This window comes from Melanostigma gelatinosum, assembly GCF_949748355.1.
Source record: "Melanostigma gelatinosum genome assembly, chromosome: 19".
In the NCBI taxonomy this organism is placed as follows: domain Eukaryota; kingdom Metazoa; phylum Chordata; class Actinopteri; order Perciformes; family Zoarcidae; genus Melanostigma; species Melanostigma gelatinosum.
In genome coordinates, this window is record NC_136652.1 from 21,957,655 (window position 1) to 21,965,154 (window position 7,500).

Consider the following 7,500-nt stretch of genomic DNA (forward strand, 5'->3'; position numbering starts at 1 on the left):
GTTTTCCAGTGGGGACGTGAGTTTGGTTTAAAGTCAGACAAAGAGACAGGAGAGCCGTCTCGCAATGGTGGCACTGATTTAACAGAAGAATTATCACCATTTACACTCTTTCATTCCCCTTTAAACTAGTTGTATTCTCAAACGTTCACCTAAATCCTTCAGACCTGTTTCACAGTGATGCAATGACAATGACATCAGAGTTTCAATTGGCCCAGAGCTGACGTGATGCGCACAATCTGTCGATGTGTACTTTACAATAATGTAGTTTATAGTAAATTCCTTCCTCTTTGAGAACCACTGGATTAGAGGACTGGCCTGTTTTTCACTGAAGCTTCTTCTTCTTCACGTTCTGCTGCAGAGACGCTTCTCGCCGGAGATGGTTGCAGCTCTCACTTGTTGCCTCTAGGGGGCGACACGGATCCAAAGACGTCCTGAACTCTGCAGCAATAAGAATGTAGACGTCCACAACATAAATCATATTTTAAGACAAATATGTGAAGAAAATGTGTCTCTAAATAATGTGCATCTACTGGTAGTCTTTATTAGACAATACATGAAGTCAGAGAGGCTCACGTTAAACAGTAAATACATTAAATACATGGAACACAGTAAATATTACGACACGTATTTCTCTTTCATGCTCTTTTTCTAAAATCTGAAATATAATAAATATTATACTTGTTGCTGCTCCGAAAACGTCTGACTCATTTAAACTGTTTTGGTTTGTTTTAGAATAAATACTCTGTTGTTTTACCTGCTACAGCAAAGTATTTAATACAACATCAATCATCATATTCACAATTCAAATAAACTCTTTTCCAGATAAAACGTGTTGAAAGACATTTTCACGTCTGTAACAGGAACACGTTTCTGGATCTCATTGTGAAGAACATTTGATGTTTCTTTGTCAGCTCGTTTGTTATAATGTTTTACTATAATTCATTATTGATCTATATTTTATTATATAAATATAAATATATATATATATATGTACAGTATATATATATATATTTCTATATGTATTTATGATGTGATGATGCCTGATATATATATATATATATATATATATATATATATATATATATATATATATATATATATCCAGGCGTCAGCACATAGAGAGGAATGAAAGAGGAAAGTTTGGTGTATGTAAGAGAGACACAATGGTAGAATGAACACCTGAACGTGTCGTCCTTTAGATTCCCTTTAAAAGCTTCGAGGACACAGAATAACTGACTTTGTTCATAGTTTCTTATGAGAAGTTTCCACTTTGCACTGACAGAAAAAGAGCATAACGTGCATCTTATTTTACACACGGGATCACTGAAATACTCGTGGAGGGTTTGGGTAAATCCCTGTCCCTTTCCCAGACGGTTCACTCACCTAAATAAAGCAGCAGGGGTCAAAGGTCACCAAGTCCACAAATAGAGCCTCCAGAGGCCCGAGAGCTGAACTCTGCAGCAGGAAACAATAAAAACAATCAAAACAATCAAAACAATAAAAACAATAAAAACATGACATACTACTGCTACTACTACTCTCTGCTACTACTACTACCACCACTACTACTACTGCTACTACTACTCTCTGATACTACTACTGCTACTACTACTCTCTGATACTACTCCTGCTACTACTACTCTCTGATACTACTACTACTACTACTACTACTACTCTCTGAGACTACTACTGCTACTACTTCTACTGCTACTACTACTCTCTGATACTACTACTACTGCTACTACTACTCTCTGATACTACTACTACTACTACTACTACTACTACTCTCTGATACTACTACTACTACTACTGCTACTACTACTCTCTGCTACTACTACTACCACCACTACTACTACTGCTACTACTACTCTCTGATACTACTACTGCTACTACTACTCTCTGATACTACTCCTGCTACTACTACTCTCTGATACTACTACTACTACTACTACTACTACTACTCTCTGAGACTACTACTGCTACTACTTCTACTGCTACTACTACTCTCTGATACTACTACTACTGCTACTACTACTCTCTGATACTACTACTACTACTACTACTACTACTACTCTCTGATACTACTACTACTACTACTGCTACTACTACTCTCTGATACTACTACTACTACTACTACTGCTACTCTCTGAGACTACTACTGCTACTACTTCTACTGCTACTACTACTCTCTGATACTACTACTACTACTACTACTACTACTCTCTGAGACTACTACTGCTACTACTTCTACTGCTACTACTACTCTCTGATACTACTACTACTGCTACTACTACTCTCTGATACTACTACTACTACTACTACTACTACTACTCTCTGATACTACTACTACTACTACTGCTACTACTACTCTCTGATACTACTACTACTACTACTACTGCTACTACTACTCTCTGATACTACTACTGCTACTACTTCTACTGCTACTACTACTCTCTGATACTACTACTACTGCTACTACTACTCTCTGATACTACTATTACTGCTACTACTACTCTCTGATACTACTATTACTGCTACTACTACTCTCTGATACTACTACTGCTACTTACTGCTGTTCCTAAGCTGGTGACTTGTGAAGATCACTGATTCAATAAGACTTGTTTATGACTTGAAGTCGAGGACCTGAGACTTGACTGGAGACTCAGAAACAAAGACCTGGTCCCGGCTCTGCGGTGTAGCACTGGTGCGTCCATCACTTCCTGGACTACATTTCCCATCAACGCTGATCCACATTAACACGGTGGTAATTCTGCCTTTAAAGGTCCGAACATGAACGGTGCATCGTGTTTCTGCCCCTCTCTCCTTCCATCCCTCGTTTCCTCTTTCTCTGTTCTCTTGTTACGCAACCGTTTGGGTGACCAGCGGCCGCTCTGTGAGTGTGTGTGTGTGTGTGTGAGTGTGTGTGTGAGTGTGTGAGTGAGAGTGTGTGTGAGTGTGTGTGTGTGAGAGTGTGTGATTGTGTGTGTGTGTGTGAGAGTGTGTGATTGTGTGTGTGTGTGTGTGTGAGAGAGACTGTGTGTGTGTGTGAGTGAGAGCGAGAGTGTGTGTGTGTGAGTGAGAGAGAGAGTGTGTGTGTGTGTGTGTTTGTGAGTGAGTGTGTGTGTTTGTGAGTGTGTGTGCGTGTGTGTGAGTGAGAGTGTGTGTGTGTGTGTGTGTGACAGAGTAAGGGTGCGCCCCAGGGTGTTGGCAGTGTCTTGGGAATGGGGTGACCAGACGTGGGAGCAGACGTATGCACACACACACACACACACACACGTAAACATACACACAGTCCCAGACAAGGCTGAGAAATGGGTCACTGTTGGGCAGGAGAGATGCAATTACACACACACACACACAGACACACACACTCACACACTCACACACACACACACACACACACACACACACACACACACTCACACACACACACTCACACACACACACACACACTCACTCACACACTCACTCACACACTCACTCACACTCACACACACACACACACACACACTCACTCACACACTCACTCACACACACACACACACACACTGAAGCTGATATATGATGAGTTTTCGTTTTAGCCTGAAGCTACTTCAGTAGAAGATCAAAGGGACTTCTGTCCGCTCGTCTTTGTGGTCTCTAGATGTTCCGGCACTTTCTCCCAACTGGAGCAAACATCAACCTTCACACAGCTTCACACTCAGAGCTTCATTCAACTTGTGACATACGAGGCAGAAACTGATTTTTTAAAATAAATCTGGAACAGAATGAATTCATTACAAAGTCCTGCTGTGAGTAGATGTACATGGTTCGAATCCATTCATTCAACTTTGTAATATATGTCTGTATATTGTTATCTAGTGGAGATCCCAAAGTTTCCAAAGATACCAAATACGTCAGAATGAATGTGACTGAAATGTAGAGCGGGTTACCGGGCTGCAGGTTCACCGTCTGCGCTTTGAGTCCTGTTCTAATGTAAGGTATGTGAAGACCATGTGTACCATGTGTACCCAGAAGCCAAGGAAAGGGTTCATGAGAGGTCATGACGTGACAGCAGGTGATTTCTATCTGACTTACATCTGGCCCGGCCCGGTCACACTATAAACCGGCTGCTCGGAGTATTTAAAGCACTTCAGGACTCTGAGTCTGAGAATCTGACTTCAGGGACTGAAACCAAACAATTGCTGTTCGTGCCGCTTGCTGCCCGAATCAACAAACACACACACACACACACACACACACACACACACACACACTCCAGCCGCCGTGCACTACTTCCTTGCTTTCTGCTCTCCAACATCCTACCGCTGCTCTCACTCACAGCTCTTTCTTCTTCTTCTCTCAGTGATTAATTACAGCCACGGCGGCCCTTCACTCTCTTCCTCCTTTTCTCAGACTTCCCTCCTTCTTCTGTGGTATTTCTGATGGTCCTCCTCCTCTCTCATTGTTCTGGAATAAACTGGAGGATTGCTCATTCACTGGCCCTGGACTTGTTTTCCTCCTCACCACGACAGGAACTCTGCACTTTTACACCAAAAACTGTTTTTTACAGTCAATGAAAAGTAAAACGTTCAATAAAATGTTTCTTCTAGTCTTCAAAGTATCACCAAAGTATCTAGCGAGGAAGATATAAACACAGATATAACCCGAACCCTCAAAAAGACCAGGCCTTTAGGAGTGGGGACGAGGTGTTGTACAGAGTCGAAATACAGGTTTATATATATATATATATATATATATATATATATATCTATATATATCTATATATATATATATATATATATCTATATATATCTATATATATATATCTATATATATATATATATATAGATATATATATATATATATATATATATATATATATATATATATCTATATATATCTATATATATATATCTATATATATATATATATATATAGATATATATATAGATATATATATATATATATATATAGATATATATCTATATATATATATATATCTATATATATATATATAGATATATATAGATATATATATATATATATATATATATATATATCTATATATATATATATAGATATATATATATAGATATATATATATAGTAAAAGTAGTAATACTACAGTCCTGTATTCAATATCTTACTTCAGTAAAAGTATAAAAGTATTTGCATCAATTAAGAACCCAAAGTAAAAGTATTAATTTTGCAAATAGTATATATTGTATGATTGTATAATGATGAGTGATGCATTAATGTGTTCATCACTTTGATGTTGCAGCTGGTAACGGTGGAGCTCATTTTAATGTAGACTGATCAATAACGCGTCGCTATTTATTAGTTGAATATATTTGTTTGAATAACTAGAAACTATATGTATCAGATAAATGTGATGGAGTAGTTTCTGTATGTGCATTTTTAATACGCCTGTGTGTGTGCGTGTGCATTCATAGTGCATGTGCTGGTATTTGTGTGTGTGTGTGTGTGTGACGGGTAGTGACAGGCGTAGGCTCCGCCACAATAAGAGCCTGTGTAGCTGCAGCAGAGGGCAGGAAGCAGCGAGAGGGGCAGAGAGAGGGCAGCGAGGGCATGAAGTCGGGTCAAACACCCTGGGAACGCTACGGGAACCGAGGGGGGGGGCTGTGGATACTTTCCCACCGTCCCACAAGCACCTGAACACACCACCACCAACAACTGTAACGGGAGTAACGTAGGCGACCTTTGACCTTTTTGCAGTGACATTAACGGCCGTCTGAGTCGAGTGTTGTCTTCACGATGTGTTTGAGGAGAACACCAGACTCGTGGAAACAGAACACGAGATGATTTCTCACGGCAGAACGAAGGCTCAGCCTTTACAGCTGATGACTGTGAGAAGTGACTCAGACGATGGTATTTAACCGCAGCACCGAGGGAGACGAAGACGACCATCAGCTTCCATTCTTAACGGCTCATTTCACGTGCAACGAGTTTCAATAAGCAGACGTTTTCTGCTTTGTTCTCGCTCCCGAGTGGTCAAACACGGCGGCTCGGTCGGCCGCCGCACGCCGACCGAGGACGTCAGGTGACGGAGTATGAAGAGCGATCAGGTCCGTGTAGGGATGAGGTCGAGGACACTGAGACTTTCACCACACACACACACACACACACCTGAGATAACCTACCGAACCTATTCTACCACAAACCCTTTCCCAAACCTAACCAACTCCTTTCATGTGCACAAAGAAGTTTATTTCATATTTTTGAATTACAAGACAGAAGCATCCCGACAGAAGCACACGGACTAACTCGGTTGGTCGTCACTGAATGTGTTGCAGCTGGTTTGAGTTTCTTTTATCTTTTCATTCAGTCTTCATCTCTCTGGTTCAGACCTCGTCCCGTCAGGTCAAAGAGCTTTCGTGTCCCCTCTCTGTCTGCTTGTGGTGGTTCTCTCTCGGACCTCAGGACAGACGGCGGTGAGACGCTGATCCCTTCTTCTTCACGGTGTCTCTGGGACATCGCACACAGGCGGAGCTGTGCCGGTGTCTTAGTCTCTGCGGTCGCAGCTCGGCCTTGAATCGGGGCCGTGATCTCGGGTAAGCCTCCTCCGGGCAGCTGGTGGTCCGAGGGCGACTATCGGGACGTGAGATCTCAGATGTCTAAACATCTGGTTCACTTTTTAAACTGAAGGAAATAAAAACCAAAGTAGCTGGTTAGCTTCAGTGAAACATCACGACTTGGCTTAAATCACTACGACTTATCCTCAAACAATCCTTCATTTGATGTCTTATCAAAAGGTGTTCTTTGTTCCTACTAAAGTCCAGAAACAATCAAATTATGCTCGTTACATGAAAACAGTCTTTTCAAAATAAATTTTCATCTTCACAGAAAGACTACACTGAGACTGGTTCATAGAGGATCAGGACTACACTGAGACAGATCAGGACTAGACTGAGACTGGTTCATAGAGGATCAGGACTACACTGAGACTGGTTCATAGAGGATCAGGACTACACTGAGACGGGTTCATAGAGGATCAGGACTACACTGAGACTGGTTCATAGAGGATCAGGACTACACTGAGACTGGTTCATAGAGGATCAGGACTACACTGAGACTGGTTCATAGAGGATCAGGACTACACTGAGACTGGTTCATAGAGGATCAGGACTACACTGAGACTGACCAGGACTACACTGAGACTGGTTTATAGAGGATCAGGACTACACTGAGACTGGTTTATAGAGGATCAGGACTACACTGAGACTGGTTTATAGAGGATCAGGACTACACTGAGACTGGTTTATAGAGGATCAGGACTACACTGAGACTGGTTTATAGAGGATCAGGACTACACTGAGACTGGTTTATAGAGGATCAGGACTACACTGAGACTGGTTCATAGAGGATCAGGACTACACTGAGACTGGTTTATAGAGGATCAGGACTAGACTGAGACTGGTTTATAGAGGATCAGGACTCGATGTTCCTCTGAACTCGTCAGCTGGAATATTAATTTATTTAAAAGCATAAAGTATAAAAG